At 42.3% G+C, this 19,184-nt stretch overlaps 1 pseudogene; it reads right to left on the reverse strand.

Annotated features, from left to right (window-relative positions):
* Positions 1-9,011: 9,011 nt before the first annotated feature.
* On the reverse strand, positions 9,012-10,018 carry LOC141121525 (small ribosomal subunit protein uS2 pseudogene; annotated as a pseudogene).
* Positions 10,019-19,184: the final 9,166 nt, after the last annotated feature.

Below are 19,184 nucleotides of genomic sequence, written 5' to 3' on the forward strand. Positions count from 1 at the left end.
GATCCAGCAGAGAGGCAGGGGTGACACTTGAGGAAGATAATACAGTGAAGATTAGAAGAGCTCAAGGAATTCAGTGGCAGTGGAATCAGTGGGTCTGGCGAGAGACTGGGAGCTCAGTGGGCTGAAGAACTATAAGGAGTGATTGTAGTGGAAGGGAAGATGAACCATTAAGCTTTGTGTTAGGAACTGTTAAAGACTGTTGCCATAGGAGACTGCATCCCTGCACATGCAGATGTGACATCTTACTGGAAGCCTTTCCCTGCATGCCTGTCCTCCTGTTGAAGTCTCTGAGTCTGCCAATTAATCTTGCAACTACCTAAGGGTGTCCTGATCCTAACCCTCTCTCCCAAAGTTCTATTAAGAGAAATAAAATCTCTTTTGCATTCAAGAAGTGTCTGGCGCCCAATCAATCTACCTTACATTACAGCCACTATGCCATGCAACCCACCATATACAGAAGGATGTCAGCTGTCCCTGACTCTGGAGGTCACCATTAGGCCCAAGGGGCTCCGGGACTTTGCTACATACGCAAAGTATTCTTAAACATAGTGTGTCAAATCATTTTAGGTTAGTACACAATAACAATCCAGCTGCATTATCATTTTACGCTATTGATACTATTAATAGACATTGGAGAGGTGCCAATATGATAAAACAAATGTCCCAAAATGAAACTAAATTGATATTTGAATTACAGACTTTAACTCCGTTAGGGTTAAACGTTGAGCTGGACCTCAACTGTTTCATAACAGATTATTAATTTATTACTTTAATGTATGTAGTCACCTTTAATATCACTTGGTGGTGGTTACCTATTATATTAGTTCACCAGGGACCAGTTATGGTCATTTTTAATAATTCAATGTTTATTATTAATAATCTAATATTAATTTAATGAACATTACTTAATTAGAGAGTGTCATTGATCACCTAATGTTATTAACACAATGTCCACTAGATGGCTCTGTCCATTACTTAATAATTGTATGTTCACTTTTGGCCACTAGACGGCACTTCATATTGAGAGCCATCATTGTACCTATTTTATATATGTCCATCAGATGGTCCCTCTTCACACATTCACTCATTCATTGTTGGTTCCTTCTTTCACCACTAGATGGCCTTTCCTAATAGTAATTATGGCGTCTTTATTTAATTCAATTTTTAAAAGCATTTTTAAAATCATTATTATCATTATTATTTTTTATTATGTTTTAATATTGGTTATTTCTCTATTAGTTATAATTGATGTTTCCCATAACCAAACTATTTAGAGATTCGTTTGTAAGCACTAGAGATGAGCCAAACATCCACTGGTTCGGTTCGCAACAGAACATGCGAACATGCAAAAAGTTTGTTTGAACACCATTAAAGTCTATGGGACACGAACGTGAAAAAAAAAGTGCTAAATTTAAAGGCTTATATGCAAGTTATTGTCATAAAAAGTATTTGGGGACCCGGGACCTGCCCCAGGGGACATGGATCAATGCAAAAAAAGTTTTAAAAACGGCCATTTTTCTGGAGCAGTGATTTAAATAATGCTTAAAGTGAAACAATAAAAATAAAATATTCCTTTAAATATCGTGCCTGGGGGGTGTCTATAGTATGCTGTGAAGTGGCGCAGTTTTCCCGTGCTTAGAACAATACCACAGAAAAATGAAATTTCTAAAGAAAAAAAAGTCAATTAAAACTGCTTGTGGCTGTAATGTATTGTCATGTCCTGGCAATATACATGAAAATCGTTGAGAAAAATGGCATGGGTTCCCCCCCCAGCCCATTACCAGGCCCTTTGGGTCTGTTATGGATATTAAGGGGAACCCCGCACCCAAATTTAAAACGAAAAATGGCATGGGGGCCCCCAGGCACTATATACTCTGAACAGAAGTATATATACTATACGGCCTGCCCTATATACTCTGCAGAAAATTGGGCCTTAGGTATTGGTGGTGCCAGAACACTGTAACCCCTTACAGTTACTCTTGGTGAGTGCAGGAACAGGCCCTGCTGTGAAATATTATATCAAAAATTGTAATTATATGCCCCTGTCAAACAGGGGCAGAAAAATTGGGCCTGTGGTGGTGCCACAACACTGTAAGCCCTCACAATTACTCTTGGTGGGTGCAGGAACTGGCCCTGCTTTGAAATATTAGATCAAGAATTGTAATTACATGCCCCTGTTAAACAGAGGCAGAAAAATTGGGCCTTTGGTGGTGGTGCCACAACACTGTAAGCCCTCATAGTTACTCTTGGTGGGCGCAGGAACGGGCCCTGCTGTGAAATATTAGATCAAAAATTGTAATTACATGCCCCTGTTAAACAGGGGCAGAAAAATTGGGCCTTTGGTGGTGGTGGTGGTGCCACAACACTGCAACCCCTCACAGATACTCTTGTTGGGCGCAGGAATGGGCCCTGCTGTGAAATATTAGATCAAAAATTGTAATTACATGCCCCTGTTAAATAGGGACAGAAAAATTGGGCCTTAGGCAGTGGTGGTGGTGCCCTAAACCAAAAATATTGTTGGAAGCTAGCATCGTCAAGATTGAGGAGGAATAGGATAGTCACTCAGCATAGGCAGTCTTCAAGGGATCCCACATCTATAGAAAAATCAATCAGTTACATCAGCATCAGGTGCTTGATAGCTGCTGATTCAAGACTGATTCATTTTTATGAATGTGAGCCTATCAACGGAGTCTGTGGACAGGCACAATCTATGATCCGTTACAAACCCTCCAGCAGTACTGAATGTGCGTTCAGAAAGAACGCTGGATGCAGGACAGGCCAGTAGCTCAATTGCATATTGAGCAAGTTCTGGCCAGTGGTCCATCCTCAAGACCCAGTAACCCAGTGGATGGTCTGTTGGAAAGGTCTCCAAGTCTGCTCTTGCCCCTAGATATTTCTGCACCATGTAATGCAGACGCTGGCGATGGTTGCTTGAAAAGATCAGACCTTGGCACTGAGGACTAAAAAATTGTCTAAAGACATCGGTCAGCCGGCCACCTTCTCCACCACTCTTCCTCTGACTAATCGAAGCCTCAGCAACAGTTGTCCACTATTTCTTTTTTAGTAATTTCCTTTATGTAATAAATAATCTTTTTCCAAAACCTTTTAATTTTGGGGCAATCCCCCCATAAGTGAGCCATTGACCTCCCCTCCCCACAGCCTCGCCAGCAATCTGCAGATTTATCCTTTTGGTATTTACTGATTTTGTCAGGAGTTGAGTACCATCTAGTTAAACATTTATAATTCATTTCAGCAGTTTTAGTGTCAACCGATGAACTATGAGTCAAATTCAATATTTTTCCTATAGTGATATTATCCCTGTGTGACCCCAACTCCTGTTCCCATTTTCTAATATATGGCGGGATCTCCACCTCCTCCACTCTCAACAAGAGTTTATAAAACCTAGATATCATATTTTTTATGTCATCTGCAGTACATAGCCGTTCCAACAGGGTCAACTCTTCCCCTGATCTAATTGGGTGAGGACGACTCTTGATAAAGTGGTACAACTGGAGATACCGCCACTCATCAATCAGCAAAAAATCGTTATTGTGTTTTAATTCTTAACTTAAATTATATCTCTTAACTGTATCATGTCTTTTCTTATCCAGTTTCCCCCAGTTATCTTTTCCCCTTGTGCAAAAAATTCATTATCTTTTAACGCAATTAGTGGAGAATTGTGGTTCCCATTAAAGTGTTTATACATCTTATCCCAAATTTTTAAAACATTCCATGTGAGTGCAGGAAAGTCACCGCACAAAGGTATAAGTACTGCTTGAGGTAGGAAATAGTTAATGGAACTGCTGCCTCTACCGATTACTACCACTAGGTGGAGTAAGTGAATTAGAAAGAAAACAAAGTAGATATGGTGCTGTTTGGTTGTTATAATTGGTTTGGAATTCAAATGTGTACGCTGCTCCCTTTGGTAGGGGAAGAAATTGAGGTAGGAAAGGGGATGGTGTGTGATAATAGGTGTTCCTGATGAGTAGTAATTAGATGAGTCTTACTCAATCCAACAGAAAAAACTGAAGAAATTCAAGAGAGATGTGCCGGATTATATAAACCGGCAGGTTTACAAATGGCAGATGGATGACACCTATAATGAAAACGAAAACAATGTCTCCATGATGGAGAAATCAAGGGAAAACACTCCAGAACCAAAAGAATCAGCATGGCAAAATGATAGAATAGAAGAAATAAGAACACCAAGAAGAGTACAAGTTGAACAACCCACACCGACACAGAGAAGAGAGGAGAGGAGTCCTGTCCATCGACCTCACAGACGGGATAACAACTATGGAACACAATTACCCAATACCACTTCAAATACGCCAAGCATTCCCAGACATCAGAACAGATTTTCTCCATTAAAAATCAATCCAGATTACACCCCTTATCGAGAACCCCAATTCAGGAGGGATTTTTTTCCCAAGGAATTCAGAGGGAGACCACCAGCAAGAAGGGGGGAATACGTCCCATACTGACCACTGGGAAGATGGAGACCCTTCAAGTATCCACCAAGAAGTCAATATCAGGGCGATCGCATGTATCAAGGGGGTCAACAAGGTTGGAACCCAAGAATAACAACAACAAGGGAGAGAAGGGGAAACGAACAGGATATAGAAGAACACAGACAAATGACATACCGACCTCAGAGATGGGCAAGAGGAAACGGGCCAGAGGAAAATGAGGGGGCATCAAGAAAAAGAAGAAGAGAACATTAGGGAAAGGTATTTTTAATCTGAGTGAGGTGATTTTTAACGATTAAGAACTAAAAATCCTGGATCTGGGCCTTAAATATGCCCCAGATAAAGACTTAGACAAATTTGAAGCCTATATAGACCTACAAAAATTTGTGAGAATATTGAGAAATTTTATGCCCAAAAAGAAAAGAAAAGCCTCCATCTACAGACATTCTAACCTAAAGAACAACTCCACTTTTAAGACACAACAAAATGAAAGTTTAATAGTTTTTAAGAAAATGGTGGAGGAGGACATTAAGAAACTGGATGTAACTAAATCAAAAAGAAACAGTATTTGGAAGACCATAAAAGAAATAGAAAAGAAAAAAATTATAATCATACGACCAGCTGACAAAGGAGGAGGACTGGTAATCCTCAACAAAGTAGATTATGAACGAGAGATGACCAATCTATTGAACCAATCAGATACATATAAAAAACTGAAGGGCAATCCAAAAGTCCAATATCAGAAGAAACTCAAAAAAGTTTGTAAGGAAAGGTGAAGATAAAGGAATTCTCACAAAGAAAGAGGCAATTTACTTAATTCCAGAGGCAGCTAAGACACCCGTTATTTATTACGTCCCTAAAATTCACAAAAGCCAAACCAACCCACCAGGTAGACCAATAGTAAGTGGGATAGACTCACTCTTCTCTTGGCTGGGTGCATATTTGGATGGTTTCTTACAACCATTAGTCAAGGAAGGAAGATCTTATCTCAGAGATAGCAGACAGTTATTAGATGATTTAAGAACCCTGGAAATTGAAGAGACCGACATTCTAGTTACAATCGATGTAAATTTGTTATATACTAATATCATACAAAAGGATGGAATTAATAGTGTTGATTGGGCTTTACATAACCAAACAGATATGAAAGAGGAACAAATCCAATATATTCTGGAAGGCCTAAAATTAGCCATGCATAATAATAATTTTTGGCACAAGGGAGATTATTTCGTCCAAACGAAGGGTGTAGCCATGGGGGCAAAATATGCCCCCATTGTAGCCAACTTGTTCCTCAATCACTGGGAAGAAGAACAGATTTTTAGTATAGAGAGAACTAATTTAAAATTTTATCGAAGATACATTGATGACATTATGATTGTGTGGAGGGGTACGGTAATGGAACTGCAAACCTTCCTTGAGGAAATCAATCAGAACATCTACGGAATTAGCTTCTCTGGGAGTTGGGACCAGCAAACTATTGATTACCTAGATCTACAACTCTATAAAAACAATGGACATATAGACACCAGGACCTTCTTCAAAACAACAGAGAGAAATGGGTATATACCGACCAACAGCTGCCATCATCATCAATGGATAGGAAACATACCGAAAGGCCAATTAATGAGAATGTACAGAAATTGTAGCAATCTAGCAGACTATAATTCCCAAGCAGATACCATTATAGAAAGGTTTGTTGAAAAAGGATACAAGAAAAAGGAACTAATAGCATTGAAGGAGAGTATTAAACATATGGACAGAAATTCATTAATAGAAGAGAGAGAAAGGGAGAAAAGGAAAACCAAAAAGGGGAAAGGTGATGTGGCTTTCATCACGGGTTTCAATATTCAACATAAGGCATTAGAAAAAATAATAAAAAAACATAGGCCGATTCTTCAATCTGACCAAATTTTGAGAACCAGTATACCATCAAGTCCTTCCTTCATTTACAGAAGAGTACCAAACCTCAGAAACAGACTAGTTCACAATGCTCTAGACCCCCCAAAACAAATTAGAATTTCAAACCAGTTAAAAGGTTTTTAAAAATGTGGAAAATGTCTTCCATGTAAAGTAGGCAAAAAAAACAGTAAGAAAAAAACGAATTTTACCTCTATGTCAAAGGGCACCAAACACACTATAAAAGAACTTATCACATGTACCAGAACCCACGTCACGTTTGTATTGGAATGTCCTTGCCACAAACAATACGTGTGCAGAACAACAAGAGAATTACATGTAAGAATCTGAGAGCATATTAACAATATCAAAAACGGATTCGATAAACACAGCGTCTCAGGACATTTTAGAGATTATCATAACAAGGATCCTACATGCATGGTTTTTTATGGTATAGACAAAATTAAGGGACATTGGAGAGGGGAGAATAAGAGAATTTAAATCTCCCAAAATGAGACCAAATGGATCTTCCAATTAGACACCCTTCAGCCAAGGGGAATGAACATAGACATAGATCTTAACTGTTTCTTAACTAATTTTTAATATTATCATTTTGACATGAAAATCATATTCTCACTCCATTTGAGGCTTCATATACTTTTCCCTCACTTCCCCTTCCCCTTCTTTTTATAAAAAAAAATGTATCCAACGTTTTAATAAACAACATTAGTTTTAATATTAATTTGAATCATTAAGTTTCACATTTTTAATAAATAATATTTGGTTTCACTTGCATTCTAAGGGAACTGCAGTAATAATAAAATGTACTTATATATGCCTAGATGCAAGCATCATCCTTTATCTTAATTATGTTCTGTATAATACATTCTGATATGAATGTTGGGATATTTGGTACATTTGGTACATTTTTAATTGTATACGTTTTTTTTATATATAGGATCATATAGTTTTCTATAGATTTCATAGAGTTTACACTATTGGCGATTTGCATTGAACGTATATAATGAAATAATGAAAAAATAGATAGCTAAATTCATCCTGGTCGACAGTCACTATCTAATTCAGCTAACTTTATATTTCGATTACCGGAATGTATAATAAATTGGTAGGTCGTATGCAACCATTATTCCATGGTCTCCAGTCTGCGATGTCATATCCAAAATGGCGACCAGGATCCCATAAGGATTAAACTATTATTATTCCGTGGGCTTCGGCCTGCGGCATCATACCCAAAATGGCCGCCGGGATTCCTCATGTTGGTCTTCGGTCCGCAGTGTCATACACAAAATGGCTGCCGGGATCCCTTTTTCGGCCTGTAGACACCAGGACTGCACCGCGTTGGAAACTATGAGGATAAACCCTCAAGTAAGTGGCAAAAGCACTAAGAGACATCTAGAATAAAGGCACTAATTTATTTTAAAATGATCACAATGTTTTGGCCAGATCATATATATAAATAAAAGGGTGTGGGCATGTACACATTGGGCTTCGGTCTGCAAATCATATTCAAAATGGCCGACGGAACTTCTGTCTGCAATATCACGCGCAAAATGGCGGCCATAATCATCAATACATTATGCAAAACGCCAAGCACTATAAATAGGAACTGTAGCAAGCACTATGCATGATCCAGATGACGTCAGAGTGATGAAACGCGTAGGGTGGAGTCAGCATAGGTCCTTGCATCATTTCCTGTCACAGAGGCTTGTGTCAGCAATATATGCTTTTATTATCCCTATTTCATGTGAGTACCTTTCTATGCGTTTGCACAATAAACTAATTTTATGCAGTATTACGCTATTGGGGCTCCCTCTCTGTCTTTCATAATGGAATCTCCTCATAGTCAACATTAAAGACGGTGTTATTCCACATTGCTACACAGTGGCACATACTGTGGAGGTTTATGACCCCAGGAGGGGGTGAAGGATCTGGTGAGTGCAATCATAATAAGAGCACGAATAAGGCACCAACAGAGTGTTGTTTCATCGAAAAGCTCACCAGAGTATCTAAAGGATTCCTTCACTGGCACAAGAGCACTTTAGAACTTCATCTTGTTACATAGTAGTTGTTTATACACACCAGGACTTTATACAAATTTTATATTTTTATATTTTTGTCTCTTACTATGGTTATTGATTTGGTATTTATTGCACGTTAGAGGCATTATCATTTATTTATTTATATTGCACAGTGTTTGCACATCATAGTAATTCAAATTTTGTTTGTTGGTTATAACACGTTGTATTTAATATTGAGTCAGGTCCACGGACCACCAGTTTACCCACATTCAAATCCAAGGGCTTATGCACACCGAATGCACTTATCAATGAACACATACTCAGCTTTTTTACTAAATATTTTTAACCAAATGTGCACATACATTTGAGTAAGACTCATCTAATTACTACTTACCAGGAACACCTATTATCACACACCATCCCCTTTCCTACCTCAATTTCTTCCCCTATCAAAGGGTGCAGCGTACACATTTGAATTCCAAACCAATTATAACAACCGAACAGCCCCATATCTACTTTGCTTTCTTTTTTTTTTTTTTCTCAAACAGGTTTATTTCAAGTCCACCATGATGTTTGAACATGGGTAACACCAGAATGTTTTTTTTCCCCCTTTTAAGACCATTCAGTAGTTGTTCCCACCCATTCTGATGCCTGAGCAGTTGGGGCAGTAGACCAGTCATCTGTGCTAGCTGGTTGGGAGCTCCAATCTTCTGCTGCAGGTTTGGGAGCTGCTGCTGCTGCCGCTGCTGCTGTGGCTGGGATTTCAGGACGCTCTGCAGGAAATTGCTGAATGGGCACAGATGGGACTTGTACTCCTTCTGACCAGTCAGGAACTTCAGGCTGAGGAAACTCTGGAACATTTGCAGACCATTCACCCTGGTATTCCTCCTTAGTGGTAGCCTTCTCTGCAGCAGCCTGTTCTTCCTTTTCAATCTCCTCAGGATCCCGGTAAAAGTAGAGATCAGGCATGACTTCCCATGGATGTTCACGGGAAATTGTTCCCCTCATGCGCAGAAATTCACGAGCAAGCGTCCACCACATAAGACCAACAGAATGGGCACCCTTGTTATTACAGGGGATGGCAATATCCACATAACGTAGAGGTGAATCTGTATTGCAGAGAGCAATAGTAGGAATATTGACATATGATGCCTCAGTAAGTGGTTGATGATCAGCACGTGGGTCAGTCATAACTAACAGGCGTGGTTCACGGAAAGCAGCTTGAATCTGATTGGTGAAAGTACCAGGTGTGAAGCGACCAGCAATTGGGGTGGCCCCACAGGATGAAGCAAATTTCAGAACAGCCCTCTGGCCAGTATTTCTGGAGGAAATCACACAAACATCAGCTGGGTTTTCAATTGCTACGATGGCACGTGCAGCAAACAGAAGCTTCTCCCATGTCCGTTTCAGATTTATAATGTAAATACCATCACTTTTCCTTTTGTAGATATACTGCTCCATTTGAAAGTCGAGGTTAGTGCCACCCAAGTGAGTTCCTGCAGCCAGGAACTTGAGGACATCTTCGTCTTTCATTTGCAGGACATTCAGACCTCCGGACATTGTTAAACACCCCTGAAGCTACGATGGGGAAAAAGAAACAATGCCGTGTCTCCTGTCTCCTGCTGGAAACGAAGCAAAAAGAGCTTGCTTTCTTTTTAATTCCGTGTGAGTGCAAGTGTGGTGGGTTCCATATTATGATTCCCAATTGTGCCTTACTAAGTGTTTTTCCTATCGTGACCCATCTTTATTCATTTTTTTCCTTGACCCATTCGACCACCCTTGACATCATGATTGCATTATAATAGTTTTGAATGTCTGGTACGGCTAACCCTCCTCTTTTCTTTTCCTGCCTTATAGGGCGTACACACGGTCGGACTTTGTTCGGACATTCCGACAACAAAATCCTAGGATTTTTTCCGACGGATGTTGGCTCAAACTTGTCTTGCATACACACGGTCACACAAAGTTGTCGGAAAATCCGATCGTTTTAAACGCGGTGACGTAAAACATGTACGTCGGGAATATAAACGGGGCAGTGGCCAATAACTTTCATCTCTTTATTTATTCTGAGCATGCGTGGCACTTTGTCCGTCGGATTTGTGTACACACGATCGGAATTTCCGACAACGGATTTTGTTGTCGGAAAATTTTATCTCCTGCTCTCCAACTTTGTGTGTCAGAAAATCCGATGGAAAATGTTCGATTGAGCCTACACACGGTCGGAATTTCCGACAACACGCTCCGATCGGACATTTTCCTTCGGAAAATCCGACCGTGTGTACGGGGCATTAGAGTTGCGAAGGATACTCTCGGTTTTCTGTATTTCCATATTGAGTTAATTAATATCGATTTTAGCTTTCTGAGGTATAATTGGGGAAGGGCCAATGGCAACATCTGAAACTTATTGGTAATCTTTGGTAGTAGAACCATCTTTATAATATTGATTCGACCTATCCATGATATAGGCCTGCCTATTATTCTATTACTTTCAGTTCTTATTTCGTCTAGCAATGGTATGTAGTTTATTTTGTATACTTTCTTCATGGTATTCGCTAACTTAATTCCCAGATATTTCAGTTGCTTCTTCCAAGAAAACCTAAATTCATTTTTCCGCAGTTGTTCTTCTTCTTACCTACATTTATGTTAAGGATTTCTGACTTTGCAAGATTAATTTTAAAATTAGATATTTCCCCATATTGTTTTAAAGTGTTTAATAAATTTGGCATTGTGATCCGAGGGTTGGATATATAAAATAGTATATCATCCGCAAATGCTGCGAGTTTATGTTCTTCCTATCCGATCTTGAATCCACTTATGTCAGGGTTATTTCGTACCATAGCCAGTAGTGGCTCCAAGGCGATAATGTGTTTTGTGTTATCAGCTTCTTAGAAGAGGTAAGTCTTGAGTTTTTTCCTGAAGGCTAGATGGTTTTCTGCCATGCGGATGTGAGTCGGAAGAGAATTCCATAGCCGAGGTCCCTGGACTGCAAATCTTCGTTCTCCCCTTGCTTTGTAACGGTATTTGGGAACGAGGAGGAGGTTTTGACTAGATGATCGCAGATTACGATTCAGTGTGTAGTGTTTTATTTTCTCTTGGAGGTATTGAGGGGCGTTACCTTGTATGCATTTGTGGGTGAGGCAGAGGGTCTTGAATGTGATCCGATTCTTTACCGTTAGCCAATGTAGGCTCGGATGGGGAGATGGACTCCCAGGGTTTTTTTCCTGTTAGCAGTCTTGCCACCGCGTTTTGAATGGCCTGTAGGTGCGCAATGTAGAGTGAGTTTGCGTAGTTGAGACGGGAATTGATGATTGTTCCAACTACTGCTGCTTTGTCCTCTTCTGGGATGAAGGGGATGAGTCTCCATAGCAGGTGGAGGAGATGGTGAGATCCGCTGACTACTGATCCTATTTGTGCATCCATTGTCGTCTCTGAGTCAAAGATAACTTCAAGACTTTTGGCTTTGGTGCTCAGAGAGATGGTTTGTCCAAAGATGGCGGGAGGTGTCCGTGGAGTCTTGGTTTTGGGATTTTGGTTAGCGTGTAGGTAGAGAAGTTCTGTTTTTGACCCGTTGAGTTTGAGGGAACTAATGGTCATCCAGCCATCTATCAAAGTGAGGCATTTCTCTAGTTGCTGATGGTGGTCTTTTTGTCCGGTGATGCGAAAGTAGATTTGGGTATCGTCAGAGTATGAGTGGAACCAGAGGTCTGATTTTTTGATGATTTTAAGGAGAGGGCAGATGTAGATGTTGAATAGCACTGGCGACAAGGGTGAACCCTGAGGGACTCCACAGGAGATTGTCCGGGTTTCCGAGGTGAATGCTCCTAGTTTCACTGTCTGAGAGCGATTCTCTAAGAAGGATGCAAACCATTTTAGACTAGAATCTGTGGCTCCTGCAACTTCTGTGAGCCGGACAAGTAGAGTATTGTGGTCCACTGTGTCAAATGCTGCACTGAGGTCTAATAGTACCAGGAGACATGATTCTCCGTCATCTGTTGCTTCGAGGGCATCGTCCCAAATTTTTAGAAGTGCAGTTTCTGTGCCATGGCCTGTGCGGAAACCTTATTGTAGAGTGTCCAGAAGTTGATGCGTGTCCAGGTGGCGTTGTAGCTGTTGTACTACCACTTTCTCCATAATCTTGGAGACGGTGTTGAGGCTTGTTATCGGTCTGCGGTGGTTAGGGTCTTTAGGGTTGAGATTGGGTTTCTTCAGTAGGGGTTTGAGGATGCCTTGCTTGAGGGTGGTTGGCACAATCCCTTCTTTGAACGACTGATTTATGAGGTGTGTTATAGTGGGAGCCAGGATGTCGGAGAATTCTTTCAGGAGTTTTACGGGAATTATGTCATTTGGTGATGTGCTGTCTCGAAGGTTTCTCATAATGTTTTTAGTCGTGTCAGTGGTGATTGGGGTCAAGAAGAAGTCCGGCGGTTGTCTGCTGTTCGTGTCAATGTCATCTTTTTGATTTGGTTGGGTAAGGTTGGTTGCTTTTTTCTGTTGAATTGATTTCCGAATAATGTCAATTTTGTCGATTAAGAAATTAGATAACTCATTGCAGAATTCTTGAGTATCGTCTGCTGGGGGCTCTAAGCAGCATGGGTTCATTGATTGGGCGACTATTTTGAAAAGTTCCCGCGGCCGGTTTAAGGCAGTTTAGATGGTGTTCGAGAAATGTTCTTTTTTGGCTGTGAAGATCGCTTTGTGGTATTTCACAGTAAGTATTTTGTAGTTTGTATGGTTTTCCTTGGTAGGATTTCTTCTCCATGCTTTTTCAGCTCTTCTGCGTTCTTGCTTGAGTAGGGTGAGGGTGCTGTTAAACCATCTCGAGTTTTTTTTGCGGATGAGTGTTCTGTGTTTTGGTGCTACTGAGTCTGCTGTTTGTAGTAATGCCTTATTTAGGGAGTTGAGTGTTTGTTCCATTGAGAGGTTTAAGTTTAGTGATTGTATTTTGTTTGATAATGTGGTTTTGAAGAGTTCAGAATGCAGTTTCTTCTGGGATCTGTTCCAATGTGTTGTTGTTGAATGTTTCTGTTTTTGGAGGGTGGAGTTAGTGGTGATTTTAAATTTGATGGCGTGGTGGTCCGTCCATGGTAGTGGTGTGTTCTCAATGTCTATATTCTGTTTGAAGATGAGGTCTAGAGTATGTCCTGAACCGTGCATGGGCATATTTATCAGCTGTTGAAGACCTAGTTCTTCCAGTTGGTTGATGCAGGCGGTCGCAATAAGGTCTTGGGTGGAGTTTGCCCAAAGGTTGAAGTCTCCAAGTACCAGAAGGTTTTTGGTTTTCAGGGTGTGCATTGAGATGAATTCAGTAAGTGGTGTAAGGAGATTGGTCTTTGGTCCTGGTGGTATGTAGCATAGTAATATGTGAATAGTGTTTTGGGGTGTTGTTTGAAGATGCAGGGGGAGTATCTCCATAAAAGGCACTGAGTTCTGTGAAGTTGGTTTGGTGAAGGCAAGGTGCGATTTGAAGATCACTGCTAGGCCTCCTCCTTTTTTCCTATTCTATGCTCGGTTAGGATGCTGTAGTTCTCCGGCACCAATTCAGTTAGGATGGTGTTGCAGTCGGATGTTAGCCAACTTTCCATAATGAAGAGGCAATCTATGTTGCTATCGATGATGAAGTCGTGGATTTCTAGTCTGTGCTTGACTGCAGATCTAGTATTAATCAGGGCGCATGCTAGTTGTTGTAGTTGGATTGGTGTCTCCCTGTATTTGATGGTTGCTTGTAGGTTGGTCCTTAGTAATTTTTCTTTTTTTTTAGTCTTTTTTGAGTGGCTGGTAGAGTTGAACCGATGTTTCTTAGCCTGTGGAGGGCGTCTGCTGTGTACTTGAAATTGCACATGGTGAAGCAAGAAAGTTGCTGAAGGAGGATGATGGAGGTGATGGAGGGCTGCCTACCACCCTCCCGTTGATCCAGAGGAAGGCGAAAAAACCCCTAGCTGAGCTGGCCAATTGCTACAGCAGAGGAAAAATTCCTTCCTGACCCCCCGAGGGGCAATCGGATTTGAGGACCCTGGATCAACTGCTAAGGTACCCCGGTGGCTTACCTGTACAGGATGGTCCGGAGGATGACGGTGGGGGTGGGGGGTAGAGGTGGTCTGGCCGCTACTTACTGGTTGGAGTGTTGCTGCGGCTGGGTTTAGGCGGATCTAAGATGGACGCTGGTCTGGTCCAGAGTCTCCGGTGGTAACCTGTGCCCACGCAGTGAGGTCCAGTGTAGAGGAGGGGGTGTTCCAGGTGTAGGGGCACGGGGGCCCGCTGGACAGGTGTGGGTGCTAGGTGACTGGAGCTAGGCCGCAGCCGTGGTCTGTCCCCCGAGTCTAACAGCTAGAGAGTGGAGTGATTGGACAGCGGCTGCGGTGGTGCCCCAGGGGGTAGGCTGTGGGGGGGTAGGAGGGATGGTGGTCCTGCCTGGAGGTGGGACGGTGCAGGCCTGGGGGGGCGGTCCCGCTACTAACCTGCTGGAGGGGTACAGGATGAGCTCCGGGTGGAGGTGGTGGTTGCGGCCGCACTGGGTGGACCAAGATAGCTGATGGGCTGGGTCCGAGCCGTGGGCTGTCCTGATGCTCACGCCCTGGAGGTGGCAAGGTCCTGTGGTGGATAGTGGTAGGTCCTAGTACTAATGCTGGGGGGTCCAGGAATGGGCTCTGGGTGGAGGTGGTAATAGCAGCCGAGTGGGCGGACCAAGATGGCCGACGGGCTAGGCCCGGGCCGCGGTGGGTGTGCTGCGGCGGTGGGTGTGATGCGGCGGTGGGAGTGCTTTTATCCTCTGGAGGAGGAGCAACGTTCTCACCCCGTTATCCCTTCCCTCCCTTCTGGGAGTAAAACCCACCTGATCCGGGCGCACCAGAAGATTCATTACTCCTTTCATCCTACTTGCCAGTACTTTAGCGTACAATTTAGTATCTGCATTTAGCAGCGAAATTGGCCTGTAGCTGGAACATATCGTCCCGTCTTTCCCCTCCTTCAAGATTACTGTAATAATGGCAGACAGCGCCTCACCGCCCATTTCATAGTCTGTCCCCAGGCCATTCATGTATTGACACAACCTTGGGGTAAGAATATCCTTGTATTTTTTGTAATAGTACGTTGTAAACCTGTCTGGGCTAGGACTTTTCCCCTGAGCTGAATCAGATAGGGCTTTGTTTATTTCCTCCTCTGTTATTGGGGTCCTAATGTCTCTCTCAAGCTCTCTGGAATTTTAGATAGTCCAGCCTTATTGAGAAAATAGTTTATTTTGCCTCTTTTGTCACCTGGGTGACCCCTATCAGAATCTACTGAATACAAGTCCTGATAGTAATTTTTGAATGTATCCGCTATACCCTTGGTCGAGTGGACCATTTCTCCTCCTTTCGTTTGGATTTTTTCTATGTAATTTATAGCTTTTTTCTTTTGCAACATTTTAGCCAGATGATTGCTAGCCTTGTTCCCCCACAGATATCTTTCTTTAGCTATTCTATTAAATGTTTTTTTTTTTTGTTTCATGTTCCATTAGATCCTTCAGTTCGTCCCTTTTTATTACTAAGTTTTGGTATAATTCTGTCTGAGTGCCCTGGTTTTTCTTGTGTTCTTGCTCGGCTCTAAAAATCTATTCCGTTAATTTTTTAATTTTCTCTGTTCTCTCTTTTTTTCTACTTGAACCTACTTCTATCAAAATCCCCCTTATGTAGGCCTTGTGCGCCTCCCACAGAGTGGACCCCGAAAGCTCCCCTGTATCGTTTGTTTCAAAGTATTGTTCTTGTTCCTTTCTCACAATTGCTGAGGTCGCCTCGTCCCGGATAAGATCTTCATTCAGGCGCCAAGCGTGTAAATGACTTTGATTACCAGGTACTACCATCTTCATTATTACCGGGGAGTGATCAGATAGTGTTGAGATTTGTACTTCCAAGTCTATCACCCACTCGATCATTCTATGCTCGACCAAGATGTAATCTATCCTGGAGTAGGTCCCGTGTACAGGGGAGTAAAACGTATAGTCTTGTCTTTTAGGATGAAGGATCCTCCAAATATCTACCAGTTGACACATATACAAGTTTTGTTTTATCTTTTTTAATTGTACGTTATTTGTCCCCTGTACCCTGGACATACTATCCAGGCCTGGGTCCATGCAGAAGTTCATATCGCCCATCAGGATCACGTATCCACTCTTAACTTCCATCAGCTTCCCCAAGATAGCCTTTATATGCTTAATCGTATTCCTATTCGGGGCATAGATATTTGCCAGCGTACACTCCATTTCACCTAATTTCCCTTTTAGGGAGGAAATCTCCCTTCCGGGTCTGTCAGCCTGTCCTCCAAGGAAAATCGGAGTCCTTTTACAAACCCTATTGAGACACATCTAGCTCTCTTTGTGATTGTGTCTCCGTAATACCATGTTGGGAAATTACGGGGTGCAATTTCACATTAGATTCATGGGATAGATGGGTCTCTTGTAAAAAGACCACCACTGCCCCATATCGTTTTAATTCTTTTAGGATCTTATGTCTCTTGGTGGGAGTATTTAAACCTCTAACGTTATAGGTCATAAAAGTTTATTGTAGTCATTTCTTCTATCCTATTATCCTGTGCTAAGAACACTTTACTTAACTATCTCGGAGACTAGACACTCTTATTTGCAAAATACCAGAGGTGCCCCCCCCGCCCACCCTCCTCTCCCCATCCCCCCCTCCTCTCCCCACCCCCCCCTCCAACCATCCCCCCCCTCTCCACCCCCCCACCCACAACCCTCCCACACTCAGGCCCCACCATGGCCGCTAGACAGTCAAGGGCTTCAGATTTCTGTAACCCTCAGCCAATCTCTTAGTACCGAGGTGAGGCTCTGAATGTGCCCCCCATCCCCCCCAGCCTAAGATGGGGAGGGAAGGATCGGGAAACCAGCCACCGGACGAGCGCCAAACCCAGTTCTGCCTGACTCAACCCACCTCAAAGTCGCCCCCCACCCACACCCACCCCCGAACAAAAAAAACACCACCCCAACCCCAATAAAAGGATCAATTTTTCTCGTTCTCCCATCTAACCCTCTTCTCCTAATGAATTTCCCCTTTATCTTCTGTCCAGCCTGACAACTCTTACGTCTGTAAATCTAGCTTGTTACAAAAGTACTCCAGCTCTTCCGGAAATCTTAATCTGGCTGAACGACCTTCTTTAAAGCCCAGTAGGCAAGCCGGGAAACCCCAGTGATACTTAATGTTTTTTGTCCGCATCTGCTCCAAAACTGGTTTTAATAGTCACGTTCTTGCCAGGGTTGCAGGTGCTAAATCAGGGAAAACTTGAAGTTCTATTCCGTCATATCTCAAGGGAGCTTTGCCTCTCATTTTTCTCCAGATTTCTGCCTTATCTTCATAAAACCTGAATCTAACTATTATGTCTCTTGGCCTGGGCCCCTCTGTGTTGTTAAGTTTTCCGACCCGGTGTACCCTCTCTATTTTTGGAAAGTCCTCTACTCCTCTGTCTAGCATAGGGCCTAGGATTGTACTTTTTCTCAGGTCTTCCCCTCTAGTTTCCGGGACTGATCGGATTCTCATGTTCTGTCTCCTATTGTGGTTTTCTTGGTCTTCTAATTTATAGAGGATCAACCTCTGGTTATGTTGGATTGTTTTGACTTGCTCTTGTAAGATACCCAACTCCTGGGCTTGATGATCTGTTTTCTTTTCCTCCATCTCTACTCTCCCCAATAAATTTCCCAGGTCAGCTCTCAGCAGGCTTATATCCTCCTTGATTTAATTTTCTAGTCTGAGGAACATTGCCATTATCTCTGCTTTAGTGGGGATTTGAGCCTCTTCTCTCCGTTCCTCCAGTCTAGTTATCTCCAGTTCACTTTCTGTTTTTAAATCGTCCCTAGATTGGTCTGATACATCTCCTATCGTCTTCTCTGCTCCCCTTTTCTTATCAGCTTTAGCTGACCCTTGTTTTTCCATTCCTGTGGTCTTCGGGCTCCTTGAGCCATATAATGTTTAATTGTAGTTGCTGGTAATTTCTCTTTCAGAGATCTAGAGGGACCCCCCCTTGATTTCGTTGAAGCCTTACTCATAGTGCCTCTCTTTTTAGTCCCTCCTATCTTACTCCCCAGTTTTAGTTCATTCAGTTCCCTCTCCCAGCTTAGAAGGAGAAGGGCTATGGGAATGAGGATCAGAGGGTCCAGGAGTAGATAGAGGGAAAGAAAAAAAAAAGGAGAAGAAGGGGGACCCCCAGGAAACCCACCAATGCACAAGTCAGTAGGGATAGCTCTGTGCTAGGGGCCTCCCCTTTTCAACCGATGTTTTAAATAGTCCACTATGATCGACCTCTAACAAATCTTCACTGGGTCAAATGTCTATAGAGGAGGAGTTGCTGATACCTTGAGACGCCCCACCTCCTATCCAACCTCCTTCAGGACTAATATAAGTAAGTGACCGCTTTGATTTAATAACCTCACACCAGGGGTATACCTTGTTTACCACATACAGTTATGGTTTTCATAAATCATCTCCCACTTTTGCAGTCATTCCTCCAATACACGAGAGCTTAATCACGCTCTATAAATAAGACCTAAGTAATATTTTGTCAAATCCTCAGAAAAGCTACTTTCCAGATAATTACCACCTTGATCTTCATAAAGGATACATAGGTAGGACTTTCCTCTCGCAGCCACAGTTCATTATCTATAGTTTGATTCCTTCCGTATGTTATTTGACAGTGGTTTTCTTATATAGATAGACCCTCGGCAGTCCACACAGTGAATGATACACCCACACTTACTTCTTTCTTTTTGAAGCATGTACAGTTTCTCAGCCTTGGGTGACTT

The sequence above is a fragment of the Aquarana catesbeiana genome, unplaced genomic scaffold (genome assembly GCF_042186555.1).
Source record: "Aquarana catesbeiana isolate 2022-GZ unplaced genomic scaffold, ASM4218655v1 unanchor215, whole genome shotgun sequence".
Classification (NCBI taxonomy): domain Eukaryota; kingdom Metazoa; phylum Chordata; class Amphibia; order Anura; family Ranidae; genus Aquarana; species Aquarana catesbeiana.